Source organism: Pygocentrus nattereri, chromosome 11 (assembly GCF_015220715.1).
Source record: "Pygocentrus nattereri isolate fPygNat1 chromosome 11, fPygNat1.pri, whole genome shotgun sequence".
NCBI lineage: Eukaryota > Metazoa > Chordata > Actinopteri > Characiformes > Serrasalmidae > Pygocentrus > Pygocentrus nattereri.
The window spans coordinates 16912556-16937521 of NC_051221.1; the positions used below are offsets into that span (position 1 = coordinate 16912556).

Consider the following 24966-nt stretch of genomic DNA (forward strand, 5'->3'; position numbering starts at 1 on the left):
AAAAATGGCAAACAGAGACAGAGAGTGAGGTAGAGTAAGTGAGATGGAAAGAGAGTGAGTGAGAGAGAGAGAGAGAGAGAGCACAGTCAGGAAGAGAGCCAAGAGTGAAAACAGACCATGGCGCTGTGTGTGTGTGTGTGTGTGTGTGTGTGTGTGTGTGTGTGTGTGTGTGTAGGAGTTTATGTTGGAGCCCCCTCCTCACCACACACACCACAGCTGACACACCTTCTCTCCTCCAAAACCCCCTTTCTCCTCTCATCTTTTACACTTCTCTCTCTCAGGATAGAGTGAGTGTTCTCCTCAGAACAGGCTCTTTTACCCTGTTTTCTCTGCTCATTTTGAGAGTTGCCAGTTTCCAGGGAGGATTTGCTCTGTTTCGCTGCCACTCGTGATTTCAGTGAAAAGAAACTCAAACGGAGAGCTGTTGCTGAGGAGACCTGTGTGTGTGTGTGTGTGTGTGCCTTTCTTTCTTTCTTTCCTTCTTCTCTCTTCTGTGTTTGTGCCATTTCCACTCTGTTTTGGATCCCCTAAACATCCGCCGTGACAGACTCTCACTCAAGGACACATCATACCTCCACTTCAGCGGACAGCGACAAGCATACCGGTACTGTCATTCATTTGCTTCTGTTTTTCTCTGAATTTCCCCCTCCTACTCTCTTTCTGCCTGTCCTTAAGTCTCTCGCTCTGACCTGATCTGCCCCCCTTTTGTTATTCTCTGTCGTTAGAAGCCAAAGCAGCGGGCAGTGTTACAGCTCAGGTTGGGGTAAGTTGGAGCAGTTATCAGTAAGCGGACCCCACAGTGATCATCTGGGTAAATAAACAGGTGCTTACATAGAGGCTTTAAAAACAAAGATCTAAATAAAGGATTTCAACACTGAAAAGTGTCCAAGAATGTTCTAAAATGCACTTCTTAAAGTGTGAAAGTCTTTAATATTGTTAGAAGTTGCTGTTCTAGATGCTCCAACTCTTATTCTTAGTGATAAAGCAAACACCACATCATCACAGCTCGGTCCTCCTATCTTTTGGCAATGATTGTTTTAATGTTGTTTATGATGCACATATTTACACATCAAGTAAATTCAATGCATCACTTTTTAGTGTAGAATCAATACAGTTAATATTTAATAGTTGGCTCTGCTGACAGGTCCTTAGAATCTGCTTTTGAGCAGTTATCCATCTGCTCAGAACAAGAGGATCAGTTTTACAGCTGGCATGTAGACAGATGTTTGTTAGTGTGGCATTTAGATGTTTCAAAAGTGTTTTGGAATAATCAGAGACCTATTTTAGCCTGATTACTTGAGCTTTCCAAGTTTTTTCTCTGAAAAGACTCTCAAGTGGATCTGGAACGCTAAGCAGATCTAGACTTGCTATTTAACTCCCCAGTTACTGACACTGAACACTGAAAAAGTTTCCAAGAATGTTCTAAAATGCACTCCTTGAAGTAAAAAAAGTCTTAAATATTGTTATTCTTGTTAATAAAGTACTGTGCTTTAATTGTTTCCCCATTTTCTGATACTTTAATACTCTGCTGCCTTCTGCAGGATGCATTACTTCTCTGAAATGGGAAAATTAAAATGGAAAAAAAATCATTTTTGCATATTTTTCTACAACCTCTATCTATCCAGTAGAAATAAACAGGCTGTTTTTGTTACTGGGCCTTTAAGACTGACATATATACATGATCTCTGTCCTGAAAGGTTACTCTGTGTTGTTCCTCACTCAAAAAGCAGGGGAAACACTTCTTATAACTTCAGTGTGAGTGGGCGGAGCTAAACTGAATTGAGCTGAATAGCCAAATATGTGTTGGTTTTCTTGACATCACAGAAATACTTCATTCAAAACAGTCAGTTTTTGTGGCTTAGCTTAGTCTGGAAGGACTGAAGAGTGGACAGTATGTTTTGAAAGTGACAGTTTTTACATACCACATCAAATGGAAAGAAAAGTCAAGATTCCATAACACAGGCCTTTTAAGCAAATCGTAGAATGGTAAACCTTGTTGAATGGTGAATTTGTTTGCCCTGTTGTGGAGATATAGAAGTCAGAGGTCTTGCTAGAGCCAAACAGCCACAACATTGGCATTAATATGAATGAAAGTCTTCTTTCATGTCTGCATCCACACAAGAATCATTATAACTAATACTTTACTTTTTCATACTTCAGTGCATTTAAAAGCAATTATTTTTTGTATTTTAACTCAAGATCTAGACTTCTAAGGTTTCTAATTTTACTCAAATAATATTTTACAAAGGGTACCAAGTTGTGGATTTATACAAATACTGTGTTTTTTTCTTTAAAATGTCCTTAAGACAAACGTTGAGAAGTTCCAAAGTAAAAATGATCTTAAGTGCAGTTCTTCAGAACATTAGAGGTATCAAAATATTCTCATACTTTAGAAGGTTCTTTAGAAGGTCCCCTCATTAACACTGTCAGACAAGCGTTTATTCTGAGATTAAGAAACTATTTAAGAATGCAAAAGTGTCAAATGTATTAAAAGCTTTGGTACCTCTGGTCAAATGATGTTTTAATGATTTTTCTGAGTGAAAAGAAGTTAACGGTTCTCTGCAGAGAACAAACTGCACATTTTAACGCACAGTGAATCCACATTGGATTGAAAAAAGAAAAAAGAAAAGATAAAACACAGCTTGTGCAAAAGTACATTTAATATTTTATGTTCATTTTCTTCCAAAATATCAAACTCAGCAAATCAACAGAAATTGTGCACTAAAAAAATAAAATAGAAAAGGTTGTATTTATGTTTGTCCTCTGTAGAGGATGTGTTACTTTTTTTTTCTCAAATCAACACGACAAGGGTCATTCCAATCTTTGCACATGACTGTATATTCATTTTAAAAGAAATACACTTATTCTTGAAAGACACAGTTAAAAACAAATAAAGAAAATTCATTTGAACTACTTATTTAGATGAAGGCTAACCATTTATTACAATTTAGTCAGATGTTCAGGCAGAAGAAGCAGCTGAAAAGAATTTACTTCTTGAGACACCAGTCAGGTCTGTAGTTGACCCCCCTTCCTCCTCCTCTGGGGACCATGGAGAGTGAAGGACAAACCCTCTGTTCGCTCCATGAGCAGAGAGCGCAATCCAGCCTCCACAGAGTAAAGCCTCACATCATTGGAGACTGTTACTCACACGTAACAAGGGCAGCTGGGAGGCAGAGCACATCAGACAGCGAGAGGGAGAGAGAGAGACAGGCAACCGCAGTGGAGAGAGGGAGACTGAGGCAAAGGCATGCTCAGGGTCTGAGAGACATATAGAGGAGTGTAAGCACTGAGAAGTTGGAGGTAAGCCTGGAGGATTGTTATTGCTGTGTGTGTTTTTTTTCTGTTTGTCAGCCTCCTGTGATTTCACTTGCATACTCACATACAAGCGAGAAATGCTTAACCCCTTATACTACAGGCTTATTACACATTTATTAGCCTTCAAGCTTGTTATCCAGACTGGTGATGTAATCAATTAACTTAAATGTGTATATGACTTCCACCTGAATATGACTTATCATCACAGCTCTGTCCTTCTCTCTCTGTTTTGATTGTTTTGACATTGTTTATTATGCACAGTTTGACACATTCAGGTCAATTCAGTGCATCACTTTTTAATGTAGAATTGTCTAATACTCAGCTATGAAATGTACACCTTATTATCCAGTAAATGCATACGTTTGGATTGGCTGACAGGTTCTTCTGTTGTCTGCTGTTGAGCAGTTTTACAGCTGGTATGTAGACAGATGTTTGTTAATGTGGAATTCAGATGTGTTGTGGAATAATCAGAGACTTATTTGAGCCTGATTACTTGAGCTTTCTTGCTTTTTTCTCTGAGCAGACTCTTAAATAGATCTGGAACGCTAAGCAGATCAGGATTTGCCATTTAACTCCTCAGTTTCACTCTCTTTCCGCTCTCGGCCTGGCTGAGGCTATCTCTCAGTGAGTGAGAGTTGTGCTTTCTGTTGTGCTACCAAGACTACGTTATCTTATCTTTTCCCAGGGTAAAATTAAAACAAGGTATGTTGAATGTAAACTCTAATCAGTCTCTACTAAACAGCAGTAGTCTTTTTACATTCCTTTGTGTAGTCATAAGCTAGGTTTTTTGCCAACTTTTGTAATGCAGGTATTTGCTGGTGCTGGATAAATATGTGGGTTGTTATTGTTAGTGAGGCGAGGTAAACGTTGTTGAGGCGAGCATTGTGCTCTGTAAGGTGCATTTACAGCATCATTGCACATGTTCCCCTTTCACAGCCGTGTCTGAGAAATTTAAGATGTTTATTCTCTCACTAAGTGAGTGTGTTTGACAAGCAGTTCAGTCTGCAGAGTAGTTTGCGCTGCTTGTGTGTCTGTGTGTGGACACTGTTTTGGTGCTAATGAGTTGTTTGAACAGCTCCTCTTCTTGACTGAGAGGTAGCTTCAAACATTGTTTCTCTGTCCTCTGCATGGGTTAATAGGGTAGACAAGTGGGTGAAAGCAATGTCGCATCTAATAAATGTAAGAAAAGCCACATGTGGAGAAGAGATGCAAATTTGGGTTTCTTATTGTTTTTTTCTACTGTGTTCCCTGTGTTTTTCGCAAGTAGCAAAACATCTGGTTCTCTGCAATGTGTAATGTGGTTCTCTTTTTACACAGATTTTTCCTTGCACAAGTCTTTTTGTCCATCTTGTTGTTTACTTGTATATCCTGTCCATGTGGAACAAGGCTGAGTATGTCATCTCTGCAGTCCTTGACCAGATGTTCAGCACATGAATGCATAGTCAAATACTCAGTCTCTCCAATTGCCATTAAGCTCTTAAAAATAAAGGTTGCTTTGGCTGGGTCAAAACCTTTAATTTGCCCAGAACCTTTATATTATGTAAAGGTTCTTTCAACTTCAAGAAGCTCTTCACGCTCAACCATCTCTCATCCAGTAAAGGCCAGAGCTTCTTTGGGGAAGTGGTTCTTCTGGATAATTGCACTGAAGAACCATTTTGCCTTCTTTAAGAGTGTACTATGGCCTGGCAGGCATGAGGATTGCAAGTACCATGCTTTATGTTTTATGCTCCATGACAGTAGTTCTCAGTCATGGTCCTGGAGTACATTGCCCTGCACATGTTAGAGTTCCTCCTGCTCTAGTCACTTATGGCACAATTAATAAACTAATTAAAAGGCCCTTCCTGAGGTGAGCTGAGGTAGAACATTACAACATACAGGGCAGTCATACTCCAGGACCAGGACTGAGGACCAGAGCTCTGACATACTATCAGTGACCTATTTAAACAAGTTCAACATTAAAATGTTCCATATTTTTCCTAAAATTACAAAACTCCTTTGTACAGTTGTATTTATTTATGTGTGAATTCACAATTCTCTCTTTTTTTAAACCCGGATTTCCCCAATTTTAGTTGTGGCCTATTCTACCCACTAGTTATGTTTTCCTAATCACATGATGTTACCAAACTGGGAGGCTGAATGCTAGCCTGTCTTCTTCTGAGCCTCTTGAAATGGCACTGCACTTTTCAAGCCACTGCTTACACACTCACACTGCACAGGTCAACATGCTTGGAGGAGATTGCTAACTTCCCATTCTGTTAGGCCAGCCAACAGTTGCCTGCATTGAGGGATGATGGGAGAGAGAGCAATACATTATGCTGTCTTGGATTTGAAGGCACAAATGGCTAGATGAATAGACAAATAAAAGTAGTTGGCTGTGGATTATACTCACCATCTCTCAACAATAGGGCCAGTGTTTAAGTGGTGAGCCACTGTGAGCCATTTTAATTTGAGTTGGCTATCCATCTAGCTAGTTAAGCTTAATGTTTGCTAACAAACAATCACAATCATTTTATACAGTGTGAAAGAACAAATGCTGTAAATCTAAATGACTGGATACTAGTTATATTACTTTCACAATAATTGTATGTGCCATATTAACAGTAAAAACAACTGAACCTGGGACTTCTGCTGACACTTACAGTAATAAGCTATAATTAACACACAGTAATTCTTTACATGACAACTGTAAAAGTAATGCCACCTTAAAAAACAGTGCTGTGTGCTACAGCTCAACATTAACCTTGCAATAGATTATTTCACAATACAATAACAAATACAGTGTTTTACTGTGAAAAAATGGTGTTAAATGTTATGAGATCCTGGCAATAATAAGCGGTGTAAGCAAGGCAGTTTGTTTACTGTGGGTGGAGAAGGAGGGCCATCTTACCCAGAGAGCACAGAGGGCTCTGACATCGCTGGGGATCGAACTCAAAATCTGCTGACAGCGTTTTAACACTTTCTGTGTCATATTGGTTTCTGATTTAACACATTCTGTATTAAAAGCACTCAAAAATGTGTTGTCCACAACTGGGTATAGAAATATTTCAACAAATAAAATATGTTAAAAGTAACACAAAATGTGTCGCCTCCAGCTGAACATACTGATGTATCTAGTTAGAGACGGAATGTGTTGTTTCTTAACACGTGTGTTTTAAGAGTTCTGAATCACACTAGCATACTAGACAAATGTACTAGCAGTTCAGACTGCATTTCATGACCAGTGTCATGTTGGACATGCTATGGAAGCCTTTCTGTAATACTTCAAATTCCTTCCATAGCGAATTAGGATTGTAGTGTGGGCTGAGGAGATGTTCCTCATAACTGCATAAGGATATAGGTATGCCGGGTCCAAGAGAGCGGCCCAAGATGAATTTCGGTTTGTGTCTGAAGGGAGTAGTACTAAGTCTGCGTCATCAGCTGTTTCCTGCACCCCCCCAGCTGTGATGCATGCCAGGCAGATGAAAACATGTGTTTCACATTAAGAGCAGTCCAGAGTGCCTGTGAGACAGGCAGGCAGCGCCATACTCACACATACACACCACCATGTGCTTTCCATCAGCTCTGCTATCACCCTCCTGCATCACAAAGCACAGAGGTCACCTATGCTCACTTTTTGCAGGGTTCAGAGAATTAAACCTTTAATTCGGTTCTCCTGGGTCTACTTCATCAGTATGTGAAGAGGTTGATGCAGGTCAAGGCAACTTTGTTCACTAAATTGACCTATTCATGCTCCACAATTGCACACTTTCATGGCAACTGCTGTCACGTTGTACAAACAGAGCACTGGAAACAACCCCATCCAAACTGATGAAATCGTAGCTTCTCTGTGTTTGTGAAAATAGCTCTATTTAGAGTGCATTATTCATTCCAAATAATGTTTATTGTCTATGCATGTGAAAGGACACACTGTTAGGATGAATAAAGTATAGTTTTTGGTTTAGCTTTGTTGCTCAAGCTGGCATTAGCATTGTCTTTTCCAACCTATCTTGGTAACTAGAAAAATATTATGTAGAATACCATTTTTAACTGGAAGCCCATCATAATGTAGCTATATAGCATAATTTTAGCAAACATTGCAGCAGAGCAATGAGAATAATTTGGTGGCGCTTTATTTTAAGTGGTCCCTTTTAGATTAAATAAACACTCAACAGACTCTCAGTAACACATCAACAACATATCATAGGTGTTGCAGTGTAACGTTTGGTAGGCGGACGCATGTGCTGAGGTAAGTGACGTTTATTAAGGGCAAATCCAGGGTCATAGTCACAATGGTCCAGGGTCAAACTTCCATCACGGAGAGCAGGACGGACAGACATGATGAAATGAACACTGAATCAAACACCAAACACCAAGAGAATGCAATACATCCAACAATTCAGACAGTTCAGACAAAGACCAGTCCAGACAAAGGGCAAACACAGGGCTTAAATATAACAGGGCAAACAAGACACAGTCTAGTCACGATCACAAGACACAGGTGGAAACACAGGTGGGAACAATCAGGGGCAGAGTCACTAAACAAGGGGGCTGGACTATAAAACCAAAACAAAGAACACACGGGCTAAACCAAAAACACAACACAAACACATGGACAGGACTGGGAGGGGCCAATCGTGACATGCAGCAGTGAATACATTCAGTAGATTCTCAAGAGACTTTAATTAACTGTGTGAATAAAATTTTCTTTATAATCTGGTGAATTCAGTTGTTTTTACTTTATTTGGTGACCGAGTTCATACATGTAGATCTTACACTGAGAGGTTACTGAACATGTAACAGGTTTAATACAGACCATCTCAACATCCTCAACTAGCTGTTATAAACATGCCGCTGACACCTTTCTGTAACTGGATCATAACTAGATTAGAGTTTGGTTAAGGTTAGGGTTAGGATTAGGGTCAGTGTGCGGGTTAGGATTAGGACCAGTAGATTAAAGATTAAGATTAGGATTTTGTTTAACAGAAGTACCATATAAGATCTGCGTAATGTAACATATAAACAACACATCTACTAAATTTAAGCAATGTATCAACAGTTTATCTTCAAGATATTTACTTCAATGTATTCAGATGCTTCACTACAGCTATTTCTCTGATATGTTGTTGATGTGTTACTGATACTCTGTTAAGAGTTTGTTAATCATCTACAAAGAACCACTCAGAATAAAGTGAAAGTAACACTACAGTAAAGCTTGTCCAACCGCACAACAGCTGAAGGTGTGTATTTGAGAACAGAGCTCATTAACAAAACAAGCTAAGAAGTGACTTTCTTCTGGAAAATTGTGGCAAGTCTCCCAGGGTCCAATAACAGTTTCAAGGTAGACTGTAGTACTACTGCAACATGGTTTTGTGGCAATAAACAGTGGCAAATATATTGAAATCACATGAGCTTAAAGTTTGATGCTACAAGTATCCAAACTAAACAAGACAAAGCACAATGTCAGCAGTCATCCTTTATTCATTGCAGATCAGGTGCAGTACATTTAAAGCATTTAAAGCTCCAGATGTGCATCAATGCAGCTGGATGGCCTTTCATTAGAAAATAATAATAGTTTTGGAAAGATTTTACCCACCAGCACATGGACTTGTTTTGCAAGCTCTAGGTAGCACATTCACAGCCACACTCTTAAAAATAAAGGTGCCAACAAGTGGTATTTGCACAGTGTCATAGACAAACCACTTTTGGGTTCCTTTTAGTGCCATAATCTTTACAGTTCTCTAAAAAAAATCACACGGGAGGGTGAATCTCCTAAGGTAGAACATAATGTTAATACACAGTACACATAGTGTAAAGGTACTAGGAAGAAAGTTTCCATTTGTAAAGAACCTTTGAACTAGTTCCTTAAGGCTCTAAACAGTTCTTCACAAACTGTTTTTCAGGTAAGGTTCTTATGAAAGCAAAAGTGGTTCTTTCATAGTATTACTCAAAGAACTCTTTGTGGCATTTACTTTTAAGAGTGCAGGCCCGAATGTGTTTACACAGCTTTAAAGGTATGAGTTCTTTCCAGCTATGCCATCAAAGAACCAATTTGCGTTCATTGAAGAACCTTTTAATGGCTTGTTCTTCAAGGAATCCTTTTTATAAATGAGATGAGCACATGCAAAGAATTTTTATAAAGTTGAAAGAACCTTAACAATATGTAAAGATTCTGTGTGGCTTAGAGATTTTTTTTAGCAATGCATCTCAGGAAATATGTACTCTGGCAAAAAGGGTTCTATTTAGTACCAAAAAGGGTTCTATGACTTGGAACAATCATTCACTCTTAGTAAAAATGTTGTATTTATAACTTGTAACAATAACAGAACCCATTTTGATGCTATATAGAACCAATTTTAAAAGGCTCTTTAAAGAACCATAGACGGTTTCCCATCATAGACAATAACTATCTAACAATGCAAAATGGTTCTTTGAGTTGTTGCAATTCTAGATCTGACCACTGCCTTTACTAGAAAACACTTGAAGAACCACTTTTTAAGGGTGCTTAGAACCTTTTATTTTGAAGAATGAAGGTAATTAAAGTGCTAGTCCTGATAAGAGCATTCAGGGAGAGTCTGTACTGCTGTTATAGTTTGACATGTCTGATGGATTGACTGCTAAGCCCAGTGCCACAGAATGGACAGGGGCCTCTTAATAAAAGAATGCAGAAAACAGAGGCCCTGCTTCTATTTCATTAGCCTTAAGTTCAGCCTCTTTCTCTGCGCTGGTTCCAAATCAAACAGGGACAGCGTCAGTCTGACAGAAAGCTCAGTGGGCAGGTCAAAGGAAAATATTATCAGACTTTCTTTAGAGATAGCAAACCCATTAAAGGAGGGACGGTGTGTTTTTGTGTATGTCTGCTTGTGCGTGTGGCTTAAAACCAGTTATGAAGTAATACATGTTGCATTCGAAATCAAGAATAGTGGAAATTGTGAGCAGACACTGTATTTGAGTTTAGCATTTCAGCTCATATCATGCATTAAATTGGCCCACAGGAAAATCTAAACGCTACTACGCAAAGCATTACCATTTAAAACTGCTCCAGTCTGGGGTTGATTATGCACTGGCACATCTGACCGTACCTAGCGCCACAGAAATGCTTAAGCAAACCTTCACTTCCTCATTTGTTGTTTTTTTTTCTTCTCCTAGCCCCCTCTTTCCCTCCATTTTTCCTTGCAATGTTTGTGGAAGTGGAAAAAGTGGAATTTAATGCCAGAGCATTAATTGTATTCAGCTGCTCCTTTTTCTCCCCTCTCTCGCTCTCTTTTGATGTATGGGGGCGTGCTGCAGTTCTCACGGGGCTGCCGAGGTGCTGGCAAGAGGCAGGATTTGGGGGTGTGTTGTTTAAAGGAGAAGGGTTGTTTTTGGGGCTTTACTGAGAAGTGTAGTGTGATGGAATACAGTTGGATGTTCCTACTTATGACTAGGAGCATCACACTGTAAAGCAAGTGTGATTACAGTCACTCTACATATGCAAATCTGTCAAAAACATAAAGCAAATATTACAGCATGAAATATCAAGTGTCACAGTCCACAGTCCACAGATACAAGCTGTACATAGAAGGGACCTATCCAAGCCGCCCACAAATGCATTCTTTTGTAGTGACTGCTGCAAGATTGCATAAATTGTACTTATTGTTAACAAAAATCTCGTTCAATCTGATAAGTTTAGGTTGAGTTTAGATTCAAAACCTTCAAGCTGGACTATGATTTCATACTTAGTTGAAACAAGGTAGGTTGGTAATGACAGCAAATTTGCCACAATGCTAATGTGAACACAAATGTTAGCAAACAGTTGCTTCAAAACAATGCATTTGAGGGCAGAGCACGGACAGGTTGCATGCAAGCGTCAGCATAAATTTCAATACAATTATAGAAATGAGAACACAGTGTCTTTGATGTGAAGCACTGCTCTTACCAAGCATCAAAAGCTAAATGACTGCTAATGGTGCCCCCTTTTGGAGAATATTTAGCTTGCTGAACATCAGTGAGTGAGTGAGTGAGCGATTAAGTAAGAGGGAAGATGAGTGAGCGAGTGAGTGAGTGAGTGAGTGAAGGAGCGATTAAGTAAGAGGGAAGATGAGCGAGTGAGTGAGTGAGTGAGTGAGTGAGTGAATGAGCGATTAAGAGGGAAGATGAGCGAGCGAGTGAGTGAGTGAGTGAGTGAGTGAGTGAGTGAGTGAGTGAATGAGCGATTAAGAGGGAAGATGAGCGAGTGAGTGAGTGAGTGAGTGAGTGAGCGATTAAGAGGGAAGATGAGTGAGTGAGTGAGTGAGTGAGTGAGTGAGTGAGTGAGTGAGTGAGTGAGTGAATGAGCGATTAAGTAAGAGGGAAGATGAGCAAGTGAGTGAGTGAGTGAGTGAGTGAGTGAGCGATTAAGTAAGAGGGAAGATGAGCAAGTGAGTGAGTGAGTGAGTGAGTGAGTGAGTGAATGAGCGATTAAGTAAGAGGGAAGATGAGCAAGTGAGTGAGTGAGTGAGTGAGTGAGTGAGCGATTAAGTAAGAGGGAAGATGAGCAAGTGAGTGAGTGAGTGAGTGAGTGAGTGAGTGAGTGAATGAGCGATTAAGTAAGAGGGAAGATGAGCGAGTGAGTGAGCGAGCGAGTGAGTGAGTGAGTGAGTGACTGAGTGAGTGAGTGAGTGAGTGAATGAGCGATTAAGTAAGAGGGAAGATGAGCAAGTGAGTGAGTGAGTGAGTGAGTGAGTGAGCGATTAAGTAAGAGGGAAGATGAGTGAGTGAGTGAGTGAGCGAGCGAGTGAGTGAGTGAGTGAGTGAGTGAGTGAGTGAGTGAGCGAGCGAGCGAGCGAGCGAGCGAGCGAGCGAGCGAGCGAGTGAGTGAGTGAGTGAGTGAATGAGCGATTAAGTAAGAGGGAAGATGAGCGAGCGAGTGAGTGAGTGAGTGAGTGAGTGAGTGAGTGAGTGAGTGAGTGGTGGTTCTTGATGAACACCACTAAGAAAGCCTTTAAGTGATACAGAATCTTTACATTTTGTGAAATTGTTTGAAACTTTATTAAAATTCTTTGCAGTTGTACATTTATTTACAAAGTACTAATGTAAACACATGCACAACTAAATTAAACAAATTGCTTTGATTTGTTTTAAACAAATAAAAGTGAGTTCCAAAGGCCTCCCTTGATCATCACCAAGCTTTGGCGGATACAATCACCATAGCAATGTGTACATGGCTGTATACTGCCACTGTTCACATAGTGTCACAGTTTGAAACCAGTGAAGGCACAGAATAAGGCAATAAGGCACAAAATGACACTTTTTAAATGGCAAAATGTAAGTAGACTTAGCCTGCTCCTGGGGCTCACTCCTAACGCAGCCTGCTACTTACCTAACTAGTGAAATAGTTGAAGTTGACCATGGTAAAGAACACAAAGTGGAAAAAGTGGAAAATGGAAGAAATTGCAGTCTTCAGCCATTTGTCCCAGACTTCAGCCAAATAAAAATCACATTGAAGATTCAAATCTGGATTAATAAATTGAAAATTTAATGTGCCAAGCGCGCATAAAAATATTGGAGCTAACTAAAAAGCTTTTTACTGATTTTTACTTTCCTATGCCATTTGAACATGGCAGCTGTTCTTCACATAATGTAAAATTTCAAGACAAATAGGCCAAAATCAACTGGAATACATTTTTTTGTGGATTGTATGTGCTGTTTCTGAATCTAAAAGTCCTGGATTTCATTGTCTGGAGAGAAGCAATTAAACCAGGGAGTGTACTAAATGGGAGGATTCCTTCAAATGCTGTTGTCATACGCTCTGTCAGAGAGCAACAGTGTGTCACCCTAGGCACCATCATAAACAATGAAAACAATGTGATGTCTCTGAGACATTGTGCCTTTTAGTTGACCTCACAAACTGTAACCAGCCTTCCCTAAAATGAAATTCAGTCTACTACCACTGGTGTCTAAAGCACATTGTCTAGTCTATGATCAACCCTAATGAAGGCTACAGCCTGTGTTTTAACACTCCCCTAATGTAAAGTTCATGGGTGGTTTTTTTTGAGGATCTGGTGTCATGCAGACCAGATGTGGCCAGCGCTTTAAGGGTGCAGCTCACTCTCCAGGCCTTCGCATCCGGTGCCTTCTCCATAGGCGGAACTTTCTGGAATTCTCGGGTGACATCTCTCTGGCTCTGGTCTCCTCCGCAGCAGCTGAGCGCAGTCATTCTAAAACTGGAGAGAAGCAGTGTCTCTGACCTGCTAATACAGGGCTCTAAATTTTAGAGATATGCTGTGCTTTATTAAAAAAGGAGGAGCAATCTTATTGAGCACTGAACTCGAGCTGTTCTTGACTTTAAATTGGAAAAAGTTTCCAAACTCATTCTATGCCAATATTTTTTGCCTAATGAGCCCTTAAGGAGAATAGACATAAAGCCACATCTAAAAAACACCCAAGTCTCTCCTTCACCACATGCTCATTCCTTCACTCTTTTAGTCATCTTTATGACTTATTTTCAAAACGAATGAGCTAGAAGCCACAGTTTCCTAACCAACTCCCAAACAGAATCTGAGGCCATGCAGATGTGGGGCATGAAACCAGTAATGGCTGCATACCCCATATAAACACACAGAGGAGCTGAGTTTCCATTTTCTCAATACCCACAATGTATCGTCCTGCAATGTCACATGCTGCAGGGTCACTCGACTCTATGGTTGTTTAAGGAAACCATCACAGTCGTTTATCTTCATGTTATGCTGCGGTCATCATTTTGCTGATTAGGCAAAGGGAACTGTTTCTTCAGTTCACATAATCTGGAAAAAAACTCTGCTTTAGATTAAAGTGATAGTTTTCAGGATTCAAGCTGAAGGTTTTCTGGTACAGCAGTCCTCCATAAACTGTTCCCTTTCTTGTCTTAACTCCTCCCTTCAGTCCAGCCTTTACCAGGTCAGCACTGTTGTCGCTGTTGGCATCTGGAAATGACATCAGGGAGGACTGGAAGCAGGTTGGTTTCAGCTGGGAAGTAAACAGAATAGAAGAATCTGACTTTGGAAGTTTAGATGACTAACAGGGCTTAGCACAAAGCATCTAAAGACGATTGTTAAATGGTAGGATGAGAATCACACTGAAAACTTTCTCTACCAATTAAGATCTTAACACTTAGATGCTTTTGGGAAAATGAGCCTCAAACTACAGTCCGATACTTTTCCCACCAGGTTTTAACACATCAAAACGACAGTGAGCCATCCTTTCTCCTCCTTCGCATTTGTCGATGATTTCATTACTTGTACAAGTTCCAGATGTTCTAAGACAGTGGTCATTGGGAGATCTGCCTTCATTGCAGAGTTTGGTTCCAACCCATAGCACTCTACCTTTCCTTACCTAACACTAATGCATCTGAGGGACTTCTGAAGACGTTAAGTTACTGGAGCAGATGTGATTGGAACTAGACTCTGTGGGAAGGCATATCTCAGGGTATCTAAAAGAATATTTGTAAGTCTTAAACCATCTACATTCTTAAAGATAAAGGTACTAAAAGAGGTTCTTTGGAGCAATTCCATCAAGGAACCACTTTTACTAGACAGTTCTTTAAAGATGTTTTTGTCAATGAATGTGAAGAGCCTTTTTAAAGTTTACAGAACATCCACTTAATGTAAAATTAAGGTTCTACCCCAACTGGTTTATTGCAAATCCATACATCCAAGTTCCATATTAAACAGCATAAAAATAACCATGTAGTCTTCAAGGCAAGTCATGCAGGATAAAAAGTCTGTGCAGAAAATCTTTCTCTGGTGTGTTCTAGACTGATAAAGCATAATGAGCCCAACTCTGATCCTAAAGAACACATCAGCCTGCTGACTGTGCCACAATAAAGGTTACTTGAGCTTGTAACATCTTGTATGCCCAATGTTGCTTTGAGTTCTGGTCACAGTTCCCGGCGCTGATATCTTGCCGAGTTGTTGTTGTTATTGTTGTTGCTGCTGGGGAGAGACAGCTGGTTTGTGGTGTGCTCTGTCATGTTTTAAGTGGTGTTTCAGACGGGAAGTGGTCTTCTCCAAACTCCAAATCCTCCCTGCAAGCACTTTTTCAAGTTTCACAGATATTTCAGCAAGCTTCCAGCACAAGTTGGAAAATACATCGGGGCTATTTATGTGCTCGTAATTGTATGATGTTGACTTTGTAAGTTAATATGCTTCGCAGATGTGATAGATGTTTCTAGATGTTGCAAAATTGCATGATGGAGCTGAATATATTCTCTTTGGTGAAATTCTGACTCTGTAAAATGAATTTAAATAAAAAAACAGAGAACAACACAGTCAGAAATGTCCATGTGTTCCTGCCAAAGGGAAACTAGATCTGGAACGTAGCTGATTTATGTCTGGCTGCCTTTACTTTGGAGTGTTTTGTATTTATTTTTAGCGTCACTCTGATCTTGCGTTGCTGTTCAAGGCATGCAAAATAACATAAAATAGGCTTGATATTTAATATCTGTATAAATTCCAATTGTTCCAAAGTTATCAAAGCTAGTGTTTTATCCCTTGAAGATTTTATCAAAACACAGTTGTGCAATTAATTCCTTGTAACTAAAAATGAGGCACATCTGATATGGTGCATTTGTATAAGTGCTGCTGATAGTAGTGATGTAGGACTGGAGCTCCATTTGGGGTCAGTGATGGAGTGGGAGGGTTTGGGGTTCTTTGGGGGTCCAGCAGGGGTAGGGGGAGGGGAAGCGTGAGCCAGAGAGCTCTCTAGATAGCAGAAGTCTTGTCTCTAGGGAATGGAGGGGTGAAAAAAAGAAAAAGGTTTATTTTAACAAGAACACAGTGCATCACTTTTCCCATAACCCATGCCAAATTTTCAGCTCATAGGGGGAACAGACCCTTATACTAACCCTGCCATATATAAATGGTAAATGTGTGCAGGAACAGGAAATAAAAAGATTGACATAAAGTTACGTGAGTGTGTAGGAGTTGTTTTATTTGGCAGCTTACCAAATAGATAGGCTATTCGTTTCCTCTCTATTTGGATTTGGACACCAAGAATATCTTCATAAATTCTGTTGAGCCAAAAAGCATCTTTTATTATAAGATTATGAGCTTTAATGGTTTTAGATTGGCTCACTTCTCTGGCTCATTTACTCCGCATGACATTTTTATTTATCATATCATGTATTATATATCTGGGAAAGCAGGGATTTAATGGACTAACAGTAGACCTATCAGAGACCTAGGTTTAAAATCTGAGAGCTTTATAGGGCTCTAATTTCCATTCCTCTGACCACTGCTGCTGTAAGCATGAATCTTTATATGCCTTTACTCCTGGTGTCAGCTTAGCAGAGGTAAAGGAGAGCAATTCACTGCCTCAGCTGACTCTACTGTGATTCAGCAATAGTTAAATTAAAATCATGTGGTGTAAGTAATGCTGTCCAGTAAAGACCATCTGCTTTATAATTTATTTTTTTCTTTGTAGGGTACTTCAGTTCAGTGGACATCTTTTACAGATGTTTTCAACAGCCAATTACTCCACTATTGATTACTTAAGGCTCTTAGAAGTCACTTAATAGAATTGTGTAATTTGACATTACTTATTTCTTAAGTGCATCTGATTGTAAAAAGCAGAGAAATTCTGTTTAAAGTGAATAATTTTCTAAGTGATACCACCTTTTGTGCTTGTAACTAGACAAGATGTTTTCTAATGATTTGAATTTCTTGTGTTTAGTACAGTCTTGTGTTCTGAAAATAAAAAAACTAAATCCTTCTTTGACATGCTTTGTTATTGCACTGAAACAAATGTAAATTAGTGGTTTAAAATGGTTTTATGAAAATTAAAGAATACTTCAGGTCAGTGCTTTCAATGCACTGCTAATCCTCAAGGAGGTCTTTTTGTGGAGACCTATTTCTTTTCAATTTAGCACTTAGCGTGGACGCATATCAATTCATATTCAATCATAACCCCCTCTAAAGGCATTTTTTCATTGGGCAGTGTGGTACAGCATGGTATGGTACTAATGTGAGCCCAGTACTATCCATACCCTAGTCTGGCACCCTTGTCTGTTTGCCATTGCTTAAAAGAACCATGAAATCAGGAGGAGTTTTTAAGATGGTTACATGATTTCTTATGTGGCACTAATGTTTACAGTAAAAAAATCAACAGTAGTGGAAAGAGCTTCAGTTTCGGATTTACTCAGATGTACAGTCACACTGTTCTAGTCAGCTAGTGTCTTAGTTGGTTGCCTGGCTCGAGTGATGATGGATGATAATTCTGTGATGATAACACTGAACGAAACAATGGTCAGTAGTAGGGATGTAAAGGATTAACCAGTTAACTTTTGACTGACAAATAAACCGTTTGCTCAACAACTGCTATCAGTAGAGCTGCCTTCAGCCTTTTGGTGTCCCTGTTAATAACTAACAACGATTACCACATGCTGTCTCAATTATGGAAACTTGGAATAATCACAGTCTGAGAATCTAAACATGGGATTTCCACAGTCTGAGTATCTGAACCTGGAATAATCACACTTTGAGTATCTGAACCTGGAATACTCACAGTCTTAGTATCTAAACCTGGAATAATCACACTTTGAGTATCTGAACCTGGAATAATCACACTTTGAGTATCTGAACCTGGAATACTCACAGTCTTAGTGTCTAAACCTGGAATAATCACACTTTGAGTATCTAAACCTGGAATAATCACACTTTGAGTATCTGAACCTGGAATAATCACAGTCTGAGTACTTAAACCTGGTTTAATCACAGCCTAAGTATCTAAACCAGGATTAATCATAGTCTGAGTTTTTAAACCTCTATCTAGACCTGTTATGTGAAGCTGAAACAGTCAGAAAGCCTGTCTGAACTAACCCCAAGCTACTTCTAGTTGTGAACTACAAGCCAAGCCAAATGTTTACACCACATGCAAATAAAAAAACAAAACATAACATATGTTTAGCTTTAAGCTTTTTTCTCTTCACCTTGTCTTTCTTTTCTGTTTTTCCACCCCAGATCAGTACAGAATGTTTAAGACAAGATTACAGTTGCTTTTTTGCCTCTTCACTCAAACAACTTAGACAGTTGTTAGGGGGTCCCTTGCTGGCTTAGAACCCCAAAGCAGCTGCTTATATCACTTATTAGCTAGAGTCAGCACTAGCACTCAAATTGTACACATGAGGGTGCAATATGTGATCGGTTTCGTTAGATAAACCAACTAAAAATGAAGCGTACATTTGGGATGACTTTTTAAGAGAATGATAGCACAGCATAGTATAGTACAGTGATGTACTATATGTAAAATAAACACCTGCAGATAAAAAGACCAAAAAATGTTTCCTCCATGTTTTCTGAGGGAACAGTGTGAGGAGATCACAAGCGTGTGCAAAATTATAGAGAAGGATGTGATGGACAACAACAGCTTTCAAGAGCAAATGAGATATATTGGCCAAAGCTAGCCCTGGACCTGAACTAGTAATGAATGTTAACTTTAGAATATACAGTCATATTCAAAAGTTTGGGTACCTCTGGTCAAAATGTGGCCTGTGCCAGTTCGTGTTGTGCTTTGGTCCCTGTAGAGGAAGTGTTAACCCATCAGCAGTGTTCAAATGTCTCCATGTGACTGTAGAACTTTCAGTAGCCCATTACTGTATATTCAAGTCATTTTTTGGTTGGGGTGATATAATTATGAATATATTGTAATTGCCAATCCCTCGGCTCCTACGTAGGTGCATTAATTCACTACATCATACCAATAAGAGTCCTTACACTTCCTACCTGTGTAAAATGATCAAACTGTAAGTCACGCTGGATAAGAGTGTAAGTGTAAATGTAATACAGAATTCAGTTGATGAGTGTGTCCATAAGTGTACGCATATTAAGTGTTTTACAACAGCTTTGAACATACAGTAGCTCAGCCAATCATATTTCAGAATTAGAACTGTGTGCTTTAAAGCTAATATTTTGATGGCTCACGATGATTTTAGGCTTGCCAGTTATTGATTAACCAAGTTATTTATGATTGAAAAGAATTAGCCAAAATTCCCTAGTCTGCACTAATTCTAGATCTGCCTGTACATGCACCCTAATTTAATATGCTTGGGACCCAGGAAAGGTAACTAAATTCAGCACTGGTTCTCAGGAAAAGTTTCACTTGGCCGTGGAATTGACAACAAAATGATTGCAGATTTGTAAACATACCATGTCGTACCACAATTCCTGATGTAAATATTTCTCAAGTATGCAAACTTTTTAGAAGCTGTGAACTGGACAGTTATCAAAACCACTGAACACTGCCTTTGGAAAATCAACCAAACTAGTCTGGAAAAAAACAGTCAAGAGAAACCACAAGTTGTTCTTTCTGTGAACAGTACGATTGCAAAATAACCTGTAATGAAGGGCTTTTTAATGTAGAGGGCATTGTTCAACGCATAGGAGTCAGAAGGGGATTTTCACAGGCATCATCATGCACTGTTTCGACACACCATGTGTGTTTGAGCATGTGTACTCTAGTGCGTGTCTGTGTGTACACATGTTTGTGTGTGGGTGGGTATTAGAGGGATGGTCATGGTGCTGCTCTGCGCCTGTCTCCCACACCCACTCGTGGGCGACACACATTTCACAACCCACAGGAAGCTTGAGGTCCTTCAGCTGTGTGTAAAGAAAATTCCGATATTGTTTTTTTTTGTCTCTTTGGGTTCAGTTTCTTTTCTCATTTCGTTCAAAGCTGTCGGTTTCTCTCTGGAGACTGTACACTAAGAGTAGCGACTGTTTTGGGGGGGGGGGCTAAAATGACTCCCCTCCTCCCGTAGTTTCTTTCCCAAAACAGTTCCCGCCTTTTGAGCCAGGGCAGAACATCACTGCCAGATGTTAAAGTAAAACAAACTGTAGTATATAAAGATAATCCCGCAGGAGACGCCGTAGTTCAGCATGTGTAAGAGATCATACACACACACACACACACATGGCACATCCTCAGGCAGTGTGTTCTCAAGAGGGAATTATGGGATGCAGTGGCTTGGTCACGTTTAAGTGTGTTGGGGAGTGAGTGTGATGGTGGGAAGGGTCAAGCAGGCAAGCGGTTCCCATCACCACATGCACATCGTCACAGTCGTGTATGCGACGGGTTTGATTGCTGACTGGTGTCTTTTGTGTATGAACTTCTTCAAACAGACTGATATAAACACAGACGAGCTCATGACCCTTCACAGGAAACAAAAAGCACTTAGCAACTGTTGTAACCCACACTAGGCCGGTTTTACATGCTGGAGCTTTCAGGCAACTAGCATGATACACTATTTCAGAGCAACTTTGTCAGTTAAGAATAACCGCATACACAAATTCCATGCACATTCCATTGTTCCAATACATAGGAAGATGTGTAACTACAAAGCTGTGTAGATTGCAACAATAGGAAGTTGCACTATGTAATATTTAGTATTTGGAGACCTCTCTGATGGAAATGTGTAATTACACTCAATGAACAGATTCAGAGCATGTTGTCAGAAGAAAACCATCCAAGACCAAGAAAACCACAACTTTACAAGGGAAGGAAAAAAAATAATGTAATTCAGTGGAACCAGGCAGTTTTTCCAAATAATTTTGGGGTTATTTCTTAAAGTCCATTCCTCATGAAATATACATACAATGTAAAGGGCAATGGGTATTTTCAAATTACATCAAAAAATGAAAAAACATCAAAAATGGAGATACAAGGTTTTCAACAGTGATGAAGAGGTTGGTAGTTCAGGTCCACACACACACACACACACACATTTTTAAAGCCACTAATCCTTCTGGGTCATGGGCGGATGCTAGAGCCTATTCCAGTGGTCACTGGGCAGAGGGAAGGAAATTTCCTGGACAGGTCGCTAGTCTACAGGGCAGTTCAGGTCTGGAAAGTGATTTTGTTCCAACTGCCTGGCTTAAAGTTTCACAACAGTTTTAAACAACCAAAGATTGCTTAAAGTTTCACCAATGGAAGCAGTAGAGCAAGTGTAACATACTTCTTCTATTATACATCAATGCCCTGTATGAGCCAGGACCTTTCTGCAGGACAGTGCTACAGGACAACGAGTTTATATGCAAACCTAGACAAATGCCATGGCCTCGGTTTTTAAGAGCTTGCCAGCCCTCTCTGTGGTTTCAGTTTGTGTCTGCAGGTTTATGCCAACACTCATCAGTGAAACTTTGTTAATGCCCGGAATCCCTGATACAGGTTAGCTATGGCGATGCTTCCAGCAAGCCCTACAAATGAGAGCAGAGGGGACATGCAAAAGACCCCATCCTGATACTGACGTCAGTACATTCAGCCAAAAAACCACACAGTTGGTCTTCAAGTCTTTGCCAACCCCTATTCCTTAGACTCTCTCTTTTTCTCTTCCTCTCTCTCTCCTTCTCTCTATTGTGCTCTCTCTTTGTGTCTCTCTAGCTTTCCCTGCTTTCTCTCTCTCCATCTCTTTCTCACTCTTGCATGGTCTGTCTTTGTGTCTGTCTTGCTCTCTCTCTCTCTCTCTCTCTCTCTCTCTCTCTCTCTCTCTCTCTCTCTCTCTCTCTCTCGCTCTCTGTGTGTGAAAGGAATCCATTCAATGCTCCTTTCATTTCCCTGCCTTTGCCGCTTGGCAGTGAATTTACCACCTTATTCATTTGCTCTTTATCCAAACATTATTTCTCCCTCCCCTCCCAACTCTTGGAGGGCTTCACAGGGAGAATGTGATGGATCTTCTGTTTCCAGAGACACTGTTGATGAAAATGATATCTAAAATCCAATGTGAGCAATTTTCATGGTCATTGATTTGGATCTCCTTTGTGCCTTTGTCAGTTGACCCTTCTAAAAGCCATAATGAAGTATTATATAAATTCCATATTTATTTTTTGTAAGTTGTCTAGAATATTTTCAGAGTTGGCAGTAAACCTTGATCAGAGATTGGTTTATTATGCATGATTCTCCAAAAATATTGTCCCCCCATTGAACAGCCATCCTTTTGACCTCTCATTTAAAATATTAACAAAAACCAATAAACAAAAACCTTTATTTGAAGTGCAATGGCAGAAAAAAAAATCTTATCAGGAAATAAATATTTCTCTGAAATTTATGTGTGGCACAAATTTTGTGCTGCCTCCCTTTCCAAAGATAACAGCTCTGAGTCTCCTCCTAAAATGCTTAATGAGACTAGAGAACACATAACAAGAGATCTGAGACTATTCCTCCTTACATGACCTCTCCAGATCCTTCAGATTCTGAGATCCACACTGTGGACTCATCTTCAGCTTCCAAGGGTTTTCTATGACGTTTAGGTCATTGGTCTGGGATAATTCTAACCTTAATTCTGTGGTTGGAGAACCATTTTTGTCTTGATTTTGAAGTGTGTTTTGGATCATTGTCCTGCTGGAGGATTCAAACTATGGCAAGGTTTAAGCATCCAGGCTAAGGCAGTCAGGTTTTGATTCTATTTCTGCTGGTACTTGACAGAGGCTGCTGTGATACTATGTGTCCAGATAAATTATCCAGGGCCTTTGGAAGAAAAACAGCCTCCAGCATCAGAGACCTGCCACCATATTTCACAGTGGGGATGAGGTACTTTTCTGCATGGCTATCTTTGTGTCGATGCCAAACCCACCTCTGGAGTCTGTTGCCAAAAACCTCTATTTTGGTCTCATCTGACCACAGAATATGGTTCCACTGAAAGCTTCAGTAACATTTGGCAAATTGTAGGAGCTTGAGTTAGTTAGTCCTTGACAGCAGAGGCTTTCTTCTGACTAAACAACTTGTGGTTATATAGGTGATGTTTAATTATAGTTTGGGAAACATTTTAACCCCAAGACCTAAATAATGTCTGGAGTTCCCCAACTGTGATCCTTGGAGATACTTTGTCAGCTCAAACCAGCCTCCTCACAGTGCTTGTGGTCAGTATAGACACGCATCTTCTTCTCAGCCGATTTTTAACATCTTCAGTTGTCTTAAACTTCTTAATAATTGCCCTAATAAGGAAAATGGGCATTTGCAACTGTTTGTTTTTTTTTAGACGTTTCCTGATTTGTGCAGCTCAACAACCCTTTTGTTGCACATCATTGCTGTTTACTCTGTTCTCTTTCAGAGAAAAATTTGGCCTGTATTTCATTTCATGTATATTACCTAGTGTAACAGGAACTCATGGCCACTACAGTTTAAGTGATCCTAATCACTCAGGTGAACTTAAAAGCATAAAATATGATTGAGATTTCACTCTTAAGATTTTCTAGAAGTGCCAGTAAAGGTTAGATGTTTGCTAATATTTTGAATGAAAGATAAAAATTAAGAATTTTTTACAGCTGAAGATTACCAGGGGTGCCAATGTTTGTGGAGGGTACAGTACCTTTTTGGCACTGCAGCAGAAGACAGTGGTGGTGAATCCCTGAGCTAAGCTATTCTGGCTCTATGGCCATGCACAGTGTCATCTTGGTTGTGCTGTTTCTTTGCAGGATTAACATTTGCTGGCTCCTTTCCACACTTAGAATTAATGCGTGCCTAAAGAAAAAAGATGGCATAGAACAGCACAGCTGGTCACAGAGCAACACCAGCATGTGTTCACCAGCATGCTGGTCAACCATCATAACTAGCACCAGAGTAGCATAACGCAGCATGGAATTCGTGCAGGCCTGTGCTGTTTTTTTCTGCCGATAAGTACACAGTGAGCCTTCTAACCGTTGGAACCCAGCCTTTCCATGTGTCTTGAGTGACCACATGATAGGATTTCGTGACCGGAGGATTGGTACTGTGTACATTCACTACATCAGTTCCTCACTATGTTTGTCTCTTGTGTTCTTGTTCCTGCGAAAGACATTTAAATCACATAGATTGCTAATGCAAGTTATAAACAAATGGAAGTGGAAACAAAGAAAGGAGTTACACAAAGCAGCTGCTCTCAACTCTGCTTTGATGATGCAGTTGATTAGGCAGTCCTCTGTTGCTATCAGGGACATGGTGCGTCTCCAAGGTGCATCGTTCTCCCATTCATATATATATATATATATATATATATATATATATATATATAATGCCTGTTACCCTTTACATTATGTGTGTTTTTTTCATGATAATTGGACCAAACAAAATGGACCAAAATTACTTGGACAAAAAGTAAACAGTATGTTTTTTCTTTCCTGTAAAGTTACTTTGTTCCGACAGCAGCGATATATTTTTAAATATATGTAGATCCACTAAAACTGAATGTCACTTACAGGCCTTTTAAATACACTTAGCAAAATGCAGTGTCATTGTTTGCATTACTATCATTCTTGAACAACAAATCCCTGCTAATTGTTTTTCAGTGGTGATCACGCCACGTCTGAACAGTGGAATGAATGCTATGCTTTTCAGTTTCCCACATATCTCTAAAGAACACATTGTGATTGTGGTATTTTGGATTGTTTTCACTGTTATGATTGCTGGCATGGAATTCCATCCATAATGACGACGATGATGATGATGATGACGGTGATGATGATGACGGCTCCTCATAATGTTGATATACAGTTTCCAGGCAGGGCTGAGTGTTACGCGGTGCTGTCTTTTCTGTTAGTGTGACCCCAGAGCCTGCATGCTCCCTGACTTGTCCCATGTGTACCAGAGACCATGGGAAAGGAACTGAAGATTATTCTGGGAACATACACTGCATACCCCCCCCCCCCCTTCTCTCCAACCCCCAAACAATTATAACACCAGTCCTTCTTCCCTCTGCTGCTGTTTTACCCCCTG

General features: G+C 39.8%; 1 protein-coding gene across 3 annotated transcripts in view; it reads left to right on the plus strand.

Moving 5' to 3' along the window:
* Positions 1-262: 262 nt before the first annotated feature.
* Positions 263-24966, plus strand: part of pdgfrb (platelet-derived growth factor receptor, beta polypeptide) — a 62316-nt gene continuing 37612 nt past the window's right edge. Inside the window, exons 1-2 of one of the 3 annotated variants that reach the window (XM_017703794.2) lie at positions 263-604; positions 726-763. The gene's annotated coding sequence lies outside the window, so the exon portion shown is untranslated. Of the gene's footprint in view, positions 605-725; positions 764-3125; positions 3301-24966 lie in introns of those variants that run through there. The other 2 variants (XM_017703793.2, XM_017703792.2) reach the window with 2 other exon arrangements.